This window comes from Phalangium opilio, unplaced genomic scaffold, assembly GCF_054372755.1.
Source record: "Phalangium opilio isolate 3A_F unplaced genomic scaffold, DU_Popi_V2 ptg000209l_1, whole genome shotgun sequence".
Classification (NCBI taxonomy): Eukaryota; Metazoa; Arthropoda; class Arachnida; order Opiliones; family Phalangiidae; genus Phalangium; species Phalangium opilio.
This window is the reverse complement of record NW_028324217.1, coordinates 14,742,518-14,755,450: the sequence shown is the minus strand read 5'-3', so window position 1 is coordinate 14,755,450 and position 12,933 is coordinate 14,742,518. Positions and strand designations below refer to the sequence as shown.

The following is a 12,933-nucleotide window of genomic DNA, read 5'->3' as shown; positions in this document are numbered from 1 at the left end:
GTATTCGTTAAAATGTTGTTACATGCTAATAGTTGAAATACAAAAATATTACTAAAATCGCTGCGTATTCGTTAAAATGTTGTTACATGCTAATAGTTGAAATACAAAAATATTACTAAAATCGCTGCGTATTCGTTAAAATGTTGTTACATGCTAATAGTTGAAATACAAAAATATTACCAAAAATTATACTTTAAATATTAATTAAAATACTGATACTAGGTGTCTAAAATATATACAAGTAACTCATGTTAAAAAAGTCAATGACTCTATTTAATATAACCGTAGGGGGCAGTTTTATAGTCAGATATTATTCTAACTTTATCCACTACGACCTGATATGTTTTAGTCTGAGTGATAGTGATCAGAGTATGATCTGGAAGACGTCTGATTTGTGGGCCAATAGGGACTTGAACCGAGTTCAGTAGAGGTTCACCGTCGTTGTTTACTCCCAGTAGTTTCTTCATTGTTTCAAAATTTATATAATTTTCAGTAGAGGTGTTTAAATAAAATCCTTTAACTTTTATGATATTAGTTTTAGTGCCGGTTTTGGGGTCTAGAATGTCCATAGAATAGTTCTTGGGTCCAGCACTCCCCCATTCACAAATATACGCATCTTGTCCATAGGATTCTTATTCATTTTTTAGTTCCCCTAAATAATCGCCTGTGGGTAGCAAATGAGCGCCGTCTGGCGAGAGGTACACTAAACTATCCGTGTCATAATAAAAACAAAGCTCTCCGACCTTTTCAAGATGTTTTAGTAAGTGTAATCGGGCCATAGCTGTTGTGTAACAAGCGATAACTACGTTTGTGTGTTTGTGCACAATCTCGTTTTCTAGAATGTGTTCGTATTTTACAAGTACTGTACTTTCGTTGATTGTTAATAAACTTTTAACCTCTATATCAGGATTTAATATTAATCCATATAATTTGTGGGCATCTTTGATTAATTCGGTAGAGGTGTGTCTGGTTTTTTGGCCAAATTTACCCCAAAAAGAGTTGAGCATAAGTTTGCTAAGGCATCTGAGACCTTAATTTTTCTCTACTTTAGTGATATCCAGTTCCACACCCTCTTCGTCTTTGAAACTTTTAACGTAGTTCTCTCTATCTTCTTGAGTCTGGCAATCTGCAGGGAAGCCACTGGCTTGGGTTTTATACTCTAAAAAGGTATTAACATAATCTTTAAACAGTCCTCCCTGTTTTGTTCTGGGATCGTATTGCGTCACTTTGTATGACCAAGCCTCGTACATTCGTGTGATTGTGTAACCATTCTCTACTGCATGGCGTAACTCGTCGACCACCCATGTGCCACGCAATTCTCTTTGTTCTGGAGTATGTTCACAATCACCTTGAAACTGGGTTTTACAACATGTGTAGCATAACGGAAATGTTAATTTCCCGTTAATACGAGCAGGCAAAACGGGATGAATCAGGTTTTGGGCCGGTAAGACGTCACACTTAAGAAGACCATCAAACGAAAATATGTCTGGAAATTTGTCTAATATGATTTCAGGATGTCCTATAGGTATCTTGGTGGTTTTGTTGATGAAAGGGTATAAACTTGTGAAATCCACGTAATGAATACGCTCCGATCCTGTTGTTTTATGATATAGTTTTGTCGCGCAATATCTCCCCCCGAAGAATGCATCACGGTGGTCTAATCTTTTTACTATTTTAGGCATAATATCATTACATTTTAAAAACTCTTATTTCTGGTTTATTTACTTTTTCCTTCTGCCATTCACACTCCCATTTGACATGTACTTTATAGTTGAGGGATTCTAACTTGGCTAACATGATCATGCTTCTAATATATCTAGAATTCAAAGTTTGCGCAGGGTCTCCGTGCAACGGCTTGTTTCTGTTTAAGGGAAAGTGTATTTTACACCCATGATAGAAACACCCCCAGTACTCGAATATTTCCTGATTGATTGCGCAAAAACCATCTACTTTGAGTTTTTGAATTCTGATTTCCTTACCTCTAAAGGATGATTGGATAGATGTATTTCGTTTGTGCGCTGTCCACTCTAACCATTCTATAGCTCCTATTGACTGATTTTCGCTAAGTCTATAATAATTAGCGGGTATAATGCCTATAGTATCAGGTTTAAGATAATTCCTGCGAAACACGTAAGAGCAAACGCCGGGAAGAGTAATTGCGCCGCAATTAAATGGATCTACGCCCGTTACTTTAAAGAGTAGTGTACGAAATGTTATACATCCAAAGAATAGTAAAACCGTATCGTTCTCACAATAATAATTGAGATCCTTCAAGAAGTTGAAACCTTTACCTTTACTATCTTCGGAGCTATGCCATTTTAAGAAGGCATCTAAATTTTTCCTTGTAAAATATTGACAACCATACGCTTCTATAGGGGGAGATTAGTTTCTATAACATAGTTGGTTTCATCCTGTCTGTTAACATCAAAACTATGTTCTATTGCGTTGAATAAAAAATGTGGAAAATACCCTTTGGCTGCGTTGGGTATACCAAAAGTAGCGGGAAACTTTGCTAAAGCTACAGGGATGAAATTATAAGAATCCAGAAATAACAAGTTAAACAATTTCATTTCTAAAATTCTAGTTCCGTTAATTTTCAAAGACGGAACGAATTTCTCATCTCGATTAATTATTTCTCTAATAAGTAGTTGGTTATCACAATTACTTCCAAAATGTGACAGTATGATGACGTTCTTAACGGCATGCAATTGCATTAAATAATCTAAAAATAAAGCAATAGGATTACCGCCTGAAAAGCGTTGTTTACGCTTACCAAACTGACTACATATAATAAAACTAAAGTTTACAGAAGTTTCATTTATACAATGCTCACACACGGTTATGCTGACTAATAGGATAGCCTGGTGTTCGTAGGCTCCTAACTTTTCTTGACATACTTTCGTTTGTATACATTCTACGTCAAAGAAAATGTACATAAGGTTTGGATGATTAAGTTTAGGTTTCTTAACAGAGGGCACTTCCAGAGGTTTATCTTGGATAACCCCGATATAACATAAGTGATTGCTGGGCTGATATTTCTTACAGACCTGACAAAATATCTCACCACACTTATGCATTTCGGTTCTTCGAGAAAAATCAATAATATTTAAACAGTCTTTACAATGAAAAAGACGCTCACATAGCGGTTTTTTACTGCTGGAAGATGCTAAGTGGCTTTGATAGCAGTCATCGCCTAAGAACTTTCGTAAACAAGACTCACAAGCTATCTTGGGGCCTTGACAGGTAGTGGGTCTCATGCATCTGAAACAAAAGTCATTACATTTATGGGACTGTATTCGCCAATACGGTACAAGACATTTTTCACAGAATCGATCGTGATTAAAAAGGGGTTTTAAATTTGTAATAACATTATAATGGTTATTTTCCTTTAGTAAATAGAGTCGGGGCCTAGTATCATCGGGATCGTTTTCACCTAAAATCAAGATAGGAACACTATTTTCAAATTTGTAGACGAAAATCGAATATTTATTTAAATAAATTTTGAACTTTTGAAACAATTCGGCAGTCCCACACTCACTAACCCTTACGTCTGCCTTACGACATAGGTCTAAAGCAGCCTCTTTTTGTGATTTATTCCCCGGTCTTGCCCTAGATATAGCCTCGAATTGAGTTTTTAGAGCTTCTGTTGCATCGTCTGTGGAAGCTCGATGCGATATAGCCACACAAAGGGCTCTAGCTTGACAGAGATTATCTGAATTGACTATGCGTACAATACCTCGTCTATCTTTACAGAATAGATTGAAAGGTTTAATACCTCGGCCTTCAGAGCGCCCTTGGCCCTCAGGCATTCGTACAATGCTAAAAATAATTTTAACAGGACCTAGGAAAAATGCTTCTTTTCCTCATCATAAAGCATAACACTAAGCTGGTCAAAGAGAATATTAGGGTCGACTTGATCTGCTCTTCTAAAAGATAATTCTAGTTCGGATCTGCAAATATTTGCCTCACTCTTTAAAGTAATTTGGACGTAGTCTGTAGGCCTGTACTTACTAAGAACGCATTCCGTTACGGTACATACACTAGCGACGGGATCTACAGTAACTCTAAGAACTACCTCCCGACCATACATGTTAAAATGTTCGTAAAATTTCTCACTTTGTCCTATTATCTCGCAAGAAGGTACGTTTTCAATAGGTGTGGGCTGGTCCGTTTCTCCTCCTCCCCATTGTACGTCGATATCATCGTCAGAAAGCGCCTCTTCAGATCCGTGCTCCCTCGGTAAGGTATCGTTCAATAGTGTCTCCTCTGTGTGTGGTTCTTGATCTTTTCCGTCTAAAAATGCGGCTATCTCTTTGTCATATAGCGAGCTGTTGAAGTCGGCAATTTGAGCTTCCTGCATACCAAGCTCAATTTCTTCTTGTCGTTTCGCTAGACGATCTGTGTATTAATTTCTTAAGGGACTAGGAATTAGGTTCCTTAAGTTTTCCAATTCTTCTATGGTGGTACAGTCCTCTGGTACTCGAGCGACTGTTTTCATATAATCGAGTAAGTCGAGGCAAGCTCGAATAGCATTTAAGTCATCTTGTACTACAATCTGTGGTAGAGTTTGAGATCCGTACACCGGATCTATTCGCAGATAGGCGCATAGGTAGAAATAAAACTCGTATACTAAACGTAACGGCCAGGGTCTATTTATATTCAGTTCGTTCAAAGTTGTACTAAGAGTTTCAGGATCCATGTTTATCTCTCGGTGTTTGAAGATCGACTGCGTATTTTGATCATTTCCTTAGCCCCTTTTATACTAAATTTCATAATAAAAACGCTCACATTCCTCAATAATTTAACAATAGCCTTTATTGCTTATCAGTCACCAGATGTTTTGCACTCAAGGCATTTCGGACCCATGCCTGTTAATAGTTTACCAATTTTATAACTAAAGAACGTTGGATTTGCTTTTTGTCAAATAAATTGTCAACAAAAGAGCGGCCTATAAATAGAATTTTGTTATAAACACCGCAAATAAGGGACAATTTTATTGGGGTAATAAATGAAAAACATGGTGTGTAAAAAGTTTCTAGAGATTCTCAATTGTGACAATATCCTTTGGCATCTTCATGTCTGTTAAATAATAACGTTCCGAATTTCTCTAACAGGTCATAAGAACCATTGTATATTTTCCAAAAAATGCTACCTTAAGCTAACGAAATTTCTTAAAAGACACGCCCACATTCCTCAATCGTTCAACAATAGCCTTTATTACCTGATCCTATCAGTCACCAGATGTTTTCACACAATGCATTTCGGACCCATGCCTGTTAATAGTTTACCTATTTTATAACAAAATAACGATGGATTTTTTTTACGTCAAAAAATTTGTCAACAAAGGAGCGGCCTATAAATAGAATTTTGGTATAAACACCGCAAATAAAGGACAATGCTTGTAATAAATCAATTAAAAAACAGGGTGTGTAAAGCGTTTCTAGAGATTCTCAATTGTGAAAATATCCTTTGATATCTTCACATTGTACACTTTTCAAAAAGTTATTTTTAACTCTACCTTAAGTTATCCTATGACCAGATAGTTTCTCACGGTCATGAATAACACTATGATTATGTAGGCAAGAAGTAGGTCTATTCAATTAAAAAAGGCAATGAATCACAAAGTAAATTCCAATGATAACAAATGCTTGTTATCGAATTTATTCCCTATTTTTGCCTACAGCTAAGTAGTTAGGTACTAAAGGAACGCTTTTTTAGACTTCTACAAGAGTTAAAAGAACTTTATCATTTTATGCCTGAACGTGTTTATGGAATAGGTGATTTCTAATCAGCCCGGTAGCGACTAGACACTTAAATATAACATATTTAATTCCTTAAGAGGCCAAATTTCAAAACTTTTAAAGAAGAGACAGCAGAGCGGGGTTTTATTCGTTACATGCCGATGATCTAGTCCAGCGCTTCGAATGCAACTGCATTTTATTAACCTGGAAACCCACCGATAATCCTTACGAAGAACATTTGAAACATTTCCCTAAGTGCAACTTTATCAGAGGTAGGCACACAAAAAACATACCCTTTAGCATAGATAAAACAGAGACGTACACCAAGTCAATAAATAACAAAATCACGATCTAGGAAAGAACCCTTCGAAGACACGGAAGAAATTTATCATACCTTTAAAGTATCTCTCTCTCACGCACACAGGGTTATCCTGGAACTGTCACAGCTGCACCTGTATCGCCGGGTACGGTTTTTAGAAGTCCCCGCACAACACGCAAGGGTGTACGAAGGACGGGACAATATACTGTTCGAAGGCTTTCGTGCACTCGTGCAAACCCTCTCGTTCCCGTGAACGAGAGGGGGGCGGCACCCCCAAAAAATAAATAAAAATGTAAAAAAAATTTTTTGTAAATATTTTTTTTAAAATAAAAAAATTTAGTTTTCGCTTTATATACTTCTCTCTTTATTTAAATTAAGCTTATATTTTTTAGCGTCAAAGTTTTTTAGGCTTAAATAGCAAAAGAAAAAAGATATGTTTAGTATTAGTTATATACAAATGGACCAGTTTTTTCGGATTTAAATTCAATTTATTTTAAACACCAAAAAAAAACAAATTAGCAAGTAGATATAAATTAAAAATGAGTTAATAAATGCATACGGGTTTTTAAATAAGTTATCTGACCCGAAATTACAGAAAATAAATTATAATTATAAAAATAATTTTCAAGATTTTCTTCTTGAAGAACATTGTTGAATTTCGTCACGACCTGGTACGACGTTATAAAGTTGGTGAAATACCCCACCACGGCATCGAATTTCTCGGGTTGGCCATCCAAACACGGTATGCGTTCGTAATCAGTGTTGTTCTTAGCAATTTTGGAAATGTACTTTTCTCAACTCTAAAACGTACTTTTCCAGAAATTAGGGGGGGAAAACGTACTTTTAACTTTCACCCCCTCCGAAACGCTTAGCGCGCCATCTAAGATACAAAATATCTTAAATATAATTATAAGATTATTTTTTATATTAATTTATGGAATATTATTTATTTTATTATAATTGTTTTATATAATATTATTTAATATAAATTAAGTTATTTTATATACTAAAATAAAAAGCGGCACGATTACATGTATTTAAAAGGTTCATTTTTAAATACTGAGACATTAATTTCCTCGTCGTTATTCGAAAAAGTGCAAAATCGTCCCCCAAAAAAATTAAAAAATACTTCCCATTCTAGAAATTCCAAAAAGTACTAAATAACCTACCAAAAATACAAAATGTATTTTTCGTACTCGAAATTTGAAAATGTACTAAAAAAGTACATTTGTACTACCAAGAACAACACTGTTCGTAATCCCCGTATAAATTATCATAAATGGCGTTATAAAATTCTATGATAATATCCGCCATGTGTGTAAACACAATTTCATGGTTACTTAGCTTAATGAGATGCTCCTTTACAGCTCCCGAAACGCTGTTCAATGCCGCTGTTTCCATACTATTCAAAACAATAGAGTCCTCCTTTATTAAGTCTTTAATGTGGCATGTGTTATGATATGCCACAATCGTTATCTTTTCATTGGGGTTATCGTTTAACACGATTTCAAAATTGTTGGCTTCATGGGCAGCGGTCCAACCTGCTAAAACGGGCAAACGGGGAACCAGCTTTTCCCATGTACTTGCGGAAATGGCAAAGCTTTTTACAGATTGTCTCCGGCATAGACGAACTTCGGGATCCAGCGTACCGTTTACAAACCCAGTTGTTAAGAACAACTCTTTCGAGATGTGGAATCTCCCGTTAATTTTACGTTCGTTAGTTAAATCTTCCTTTTCCCACCTTCTTGATTTTCCATGTTGCAGGTTTAAGGTCTTCTCGAATAATGATGCTCTACTCTATTGAGTCAGGGGGTTTTTATACAACATTTTGTTACGTAGCTATTGCGAAATATCTATTGTCCTTGACTGTTCCATTGTTAGACTGTAAGCATATTTTTATGACAAAGTTCTGAAGATTAAGGAATTCCAGCACTCCCAAGATCAATAAAATAAATAATACAATAAGTAGTTTTTGGGGATTAATCTCCAAGATCTGACGTATTCTTGTCAACCTTGGTGTACTTGACTCCATAACAATTCATGGCATACAATGGGGATGGGAGAGTGTAGCAACCTCCAGTACATAATGGTAACGGACCCTTCAGCGTGACAGAGAGAGTTATTTTTACAATCATTTTATTTTGCCCTCAAGATATCTATTGACCTCCACCCCCATGGCTCGAGTATACACCGTATAGGGAATGTATCACAAATTCTTAATAGGTGTTAAATTTTTATTTAAATTGAAAATAATTGGTGAAATTTTGCTAAATCAAAAGGTTTTTTGGTGAATTTTGATAAATTTAGCTAAAATTTAACTCAACGTTTTTAACAATTTGAAATGTTTTTCAAATGACGCATTTTGTTTCGGTAAAATGTAATCTAGATGACTGATTTCGTGTCGGTGGTCTATACATTTCCCCATGCATTCCTATGGGTTTTTAGGTAATGTAAATTAACGTTTTCGTGTCGGTCAATTGTAACCTAAATGATCAAAAACGTTTCGATTGTCTTTTACTTCTAACACGAAATGCGTTGCGAATACATTACCGGATTTACGTTTTCCACAAATTTTTGATTACGCTGCCGATAATTTTGATAAATATAGTACGTTTAGGTTAATGCTTCGGTCTAATGATATATTGTCTTTCTGTTAACGCTACAAAAACATAACTCGTTGAGACTTGTCAGGATAATGCCTTCAGGGCAAACACCTGGAAACAATTAAATGTTTCGTGGTAGATTGAGTCACCAAATAACAAAGCAATAAATCCGAAAATAGATTCCATTCATAGCAATACAAATGGTACGACCCCCCTAAACCCATTAAGACACGTCTTTATAGTAAAAATAAAAACGGATGGGGATAAATTCTTTTGTTCTAGTTCTGCCCCTTTTTTTGGCCATAGACCAGTCTGAACGATGTTACGTATAAATATTACGTATGAATAAAAAGCCGATGGAATGTCTTAACACGTTTGTGTGAGTCATAAATCACTCAGATTCCATTGATAACAATACAATTGGTTCGACCAAGCCCCCTTTTAAGGCCCTAAACCACCTGGTTGGTGGTCCACTTAAAGAAAAATAAATTCCATTGATAAGAATACAAGGAATCAATTGGCCCTGCCCCCCCTCCCCCTATCTCAAAAAATCTAGACACGTTTGAATGTGTTTACGTATAAATAAAAACAGATAGGGGATAAATACTTTTGTTATGTACCAAGTTCGACCTCCTCCCCCTTAATGTCATATAACCTACGTTTGGAGGGTGATCCCAAAAGGGTATTTTGTAAACTATAGAGAGTCACTTTCAATTCCGAATTCTGGAGAGAAAGGTTGGTTACAAGGCTAGTAAGAAATCATGTGTTTCCTCCGATGCGCGTTACGTAATATGTAATTCTTTTTTCGTAAAAATATCCCTTAAAATGTGTGCTAATTAGAAAATATATGAAACAGTCAAGCTATATTCGTGTATACTTTAGTTAGGATCAGCATTTTATGATGTTTTTTTTAGTACTACTTTGCATTTTAACTCCAGTAATTGCACTTATTCTTCAAATTCGTATTAAAACTAATGTAATCCTTATGGTCTGATGTTTTAGCAGTACTGCTTCATTTTAACTACTTATCAAATACTAAAATGTGTAAAAACTGTCGTAATTCCTCTTTCATGTTGTTAAAATGTACTGTTGTTCTAGCCCATGTATCTCGTTTACTAACTATAACACCCTACTGTAGTACCGCGTAGTAACTTAATTTGTACCCTTTTGCAATGTAAACATATCTCAATTAAAACTAGTTCTTTAGGATTACATAAGCCTACATGGAGAGACCTTAAAACCGTACAAAGAACAACATTACGGGAAGGGTGTGTTTAGAAAGAGCCTACTGAATCCGTAGAATTACCATTAAATCATAACATAAATGTACACAATATCCTAAAGATACACCTAATAATAACAATACAAAACATACACCCTTACTGTAGAACTTAGTCGCTGCTCAATTTTCAATAAACTACGTAAACCTAATCTAGTTCTTTAGTATAACATAAGCATACATGGAGACCTCAAAATCCTATACAGTATAGCATTACAGTTAGGATAGGTGTTGAAAGAGCTTGCAGAACCTATAGAATTACCGACACATTATACCCAAAACGTACACAATATCTTAAAGATACACCAAAATAATACCACTAGCGCTAAGGGAAACTTAGTGCGTTCAACATCAATAAATTACGTGACATCGTACCAATACACTAAAAATAAATTCAAAATTCCTGCCATCACCATCACGTGACACGTGACGTTATCAATTCCTCTCAGCCCCCCCCCCTCAGGACGATACACACATGACAAATCATAAAAATCAAACAGATCTCCCGCCACCATAGGGGGAAGACAATGGTTATGCATAACAATGATTATGCACCCCCCCACCCGCTCAACGCAGCCCCCCCCCTTCAGGCACTGCACTACCTAGAGGGAAAGAGAAAAAAGGGGGGGTAGTAATGAAACCCCTACAAACAGATCGACTTTATACGACAGTTTTTTTATTATACGCCAGTGAACTGGCGTATACAGGCAACAACTAGCGTATACTGGCGTCTATACTCTCTGTCGTGTTTGGAAGCCAGAAGGTACAGACAGATGTCCATGTGGAATGGAGTAAAGATCCGATGATGGTGGTGTTTAGAAGTCAGAAAGTACAGACTGGTGTCCATGTGGGATGGGCAAATGACCGGATGATGATGGTGTGTAGAAGCCAGAAGGTACAGACAGGTGTCCTTGTGGGATGTAAAAAAAACCAGAGTAAGGTGGTGTTAGACCGACAATGGAGTAGTAGCCAGTGTAAGTGGAATACAATTTTCTATATTTCTGGGAACTGTAAATGTGGTCCGGAAATTGAGAACACATTTTCTCCGATTTGCAAACTGCGAACGAGGTCCCCTGGGTTGTAACATCTGACTGACAGATAGGCAAACACACCCACACACAGATGCATCGAAATTAGAACCTCTCCGAGTGACGTATGTAAAGGGTTGGTTACATGCTAAACTTTAAAAAAACGTCTAAAACGTTAGTCGGACACTATTTACATACATTTTTAGTTAGTTCAATAAATAATTGTTACATTAGGTCAATAAATTATTGTTACACTAGGTCAATAAATTATTGTTACAACGATAATATGGTCAATCACAGGTAACTGCAGGAATAAGTTACAACCAGTCTGTCTCACTGCCTTTCTCATTCTTAGACTTTTTGAGCCTTACGCACACTATTCTATATCTCCATTGCTCACATTCGTCTAGTTTTAAGGATCGTTGGGTCTAATGTGGCACGTGAAATTAATTTATTCCCGTAGGCCACAACATTCCGAAGTCAATAGCAGTTCGCATCAGCGTGGGGTTCTTTCTCTTAATAACTGTGATTCTCATCAACTTGTTAGCCAGTTTCATGAGAGCCAACTACATAACTCAAAAAGTTGAAAATGTCAACACTCTTGCGGACTTCATGAAAGTTCCAAACGTTTTGGGGGGTCCTTCACGTATGGGAACGCAAAGCAGCCCTATTTGTGAATCGGTACCTAATATTTTATTTGTATAATGATATCGAAAAGTTATTTTACTACAATTTTAACCTTTAGTAAACGCAATATTATCTTCCGTTCACGTCTCATTTTCTTTAAATACTGCTTAACACTCAATAGCCAAATACATTATAAATGATCCATATAGCACTTATATTAAGATTATTTCTAGAATAGGCAAAAAAGTCTTGCTTTTCAAAAACATCGCTCTGCTTCTCTAGCCGTATTTTTGAAAAATTCGACCTCTAACCTCAGAATTTACCGCAACATTTGTTTATTTCAGAAAAACCATGACATAATCACTTTCTGCAAGTTTCTTGATAAAAATGTAAAACGAAGACTCAATTACAATTTTCTCACAGAGCCATGTGTAGGGTTTTTTGATTTGGAAAGCATAATGTTTTTTATTGAGCGTGAAGGCCCAAAGTACAAAAAACGGCTTCATCTTGGCTCGATTCAGTACTTATGCGAACCGAGGGTGTTTTTCACATTTCCCACTCTGCCACCAGAAGCCCTCAAGCTCATCAACAGAAGGTTTGCTTTTCTAGAGCTGTAATTTAAATCATTACCCTGTCAATATAAAAATTTAACTATATTATCTTCATTAGACTGCGCTCTTTCGTTGCAACCAGTCAAGAGACTCCCTGGCGTCGCAAAATTGAGAGACACTTCGGCGGGAACGATCAAGGATCTGCAAATGAAATTCACGCCATCACCTGGAAAGAAATTCGAATGGCCTTTGCAATCTGGGCAGTAATGTTAACAGTCGCTTCTATCGTGGTTGCATTCGAGCTACTGACAATGATCCTGTTTCAATCGCAGAGCACCCAAGGAAAAAAGTTCCCAATTTAATTACAATTTTCTTTTTTTGTCGTGAAATTTGGATATAGTCCCATAGCATATGTTGTATGAAACATACACTGTTTAGAATATAACTAGCTATTTTTTGGAGTAAGAAAATAATTTCCAGGTTACTAAGATGTATTTTGGCGTATTATATATCAATGAGCACCTATCGGACCCATAGATTAATATTTTTAATGTAAGAAGAACATATTTTGATGAATACCTCTCATTGAGCACCTAATAATATTTAAAAAAATGTATAATCGAAAAAATACTGCGATGTTCACTAATCGGACCCAAATTATTAATGGTTGAAATGAAGCTATATGAATTTGGAGGAAAGTTTCAATAATTACTAACTGGGTCCAATTAAAATATTTACCATGTAACTAAGATGTATTTTTCTTTATTATTAAAATTAGCACTTAT

General features: G+C 36.0%; 1 long non-coding RNA gene across 1 annotated transcript; it reads right to left on the bottom strand.

The window, feature by feature from the left end:
• Window positions 1-10,703: 10,703 nt before the first annotated feature.
• LOC149620788 (uncharacterized) lies at window positions 10,704-11,971 on the bottom strand. Its single transcript, XR_016375435.1, has 3 exons — window positions 11,909-11,971; window positions 11,710-11,826; window positions 10,704-11,637 (listed from the first exon to the last, which is right to left on the bottom strand). It is a non-coding gene; the product is annotated as an uncharacterized LOC149620788 (long non-coding RNA).
• Between the last annotated feature and the right edge of the window lie 962 nt (window positions 11,972-12,933).